Source organism: Mandrillus leucophaeus, unplaced genomic scaffold (assembly GCF_000951045.1).
Source record: "Mandrillus leucophaeus isolate KB7577 unplaced genomic scaffold, Mleu.le_1.0 Scaffold49, whole genome shotgun sequence".
Taxonomy (NCBI): domain Eukaryota; kingdom Metazoa; phylum Chordata; class Mammalia; order Primates; family Cercopithecidae; genus Mandrillus; species Mandrillus leucophaeus.
In genome coordinates this window covers 1761573-1762998 of record NW_012105253.1, presented here as the reverse complement: position 1 = coordinate 1762998, position 1426 = coordinate 1761573, and positions in this window count along the sequence as shown.

Genomic DNA, 1426 nt, shown 5'->3' with positions numbered 1-1426 from the left:
GGAGCCTGAAACAGGAGAACTGCTTGAACCCGGGAGGCGGAGGTTGCAGTGAACCGAGATTCCCCTACTGCTCTCCAATCTGGGCAACAGAGCGAGACTCCGTCTCAAATAATTAATAAATAAATAAATAAATAAATAAATGAACTAGCACACCTAAACTCAGAGGTATACACAAAGGATGGGAAAAATAAACAACTTACTGGTAAGAGTAGTTCTCTTACACACTCAAAGGAGAGAGGCATTAGGTGGGCAATTACCTCCCAGACTTCATTTTTTTTGTCTGCAGAGTAAAAAGATTATGTGTATTCAAAGTGTAAAGAAGAATGTGGGAAATTATTAAAAGGATAGTTGAGTTCACCCTTTTTACAGTATTGTATATGTTGCAGTTCAGCATCTCAATGCTCACACTCATACAAGTATCTTTTTTTTTTTTTTTCCAAAGACCGGGTCACACTCTGTTACCCAGGCTGGAGTGCAGTGGCGTGATCATAGTTCACTGCAGCCTCAATCTCCTACCTAGGCTTAAGCGATCCTCCTGCCTCAGCCTCCAAAGTTGCTGGGACTACAGGTGGGCACCATCATACCTAGCTAATTTTCTTAGTTTTTATAGAGACAGGGTCTTGCTATGTTACCCAGTCTGGTCTTGAATTCCTGGCCTTAAGAGATAGATCCTCCTGCCTCAGCCTCCCAAACCCCTAGGATTATGGGTGTGAGCCACTGCAGCAAGCCACAAGTATCTTTTTTATCCCACATTATCTTATATGAAGCCATTTACTTGTACCGCATAATCCTTTTTATTCATAACTCAAGTCTTCCTGTAATTTTTCTCTCTTCTTAAATTGTCTCATTACCACAGACATAAAATACCTGGCATTTATCTGTAAATATCTCTCATCTTATTCCAGGGTTTCCAAAACCACATTCTTCCTCCCTGTTTTTGGACATGTTTCAAAGACAACTAGTTTTCAAGATAAAAATCTTTTCCTCTTCTACACAAAGGATTTATAATCTAGTTAATGGTCACTGTGGTGACATGACATTAGCACTGATGAACAGAGACAAATCAGAACCTTAAACAATGAACAAGGCAGTTGATCCTGACAGCCAGAAAGCAGCAAGACACTGTTGACTTAACTTTTATAAAGTTATTGTTTCCGGGTCACCTTCTTAGGCAGAGACTGGAAAACAAAGACTAATAGAAGAATGGTGTCATTCAAGAGACAAGCCAGGTATGGAATCTAAGACCTTCCACTTAAGCAGCTTCTCTGAATCTCAATTTCTTTTATTCTTTTCCTTCTTTTTTTTTTTTAAGACAGAGTCTGAGACCAGGCGCGGTGGCTCACGCCTATAATTCCAGCGTTTTGGGAGGCTGAGACAGGCAGACCATCACGGCCACCATGGTGAAACCCCGTCTCTACTAAAAATA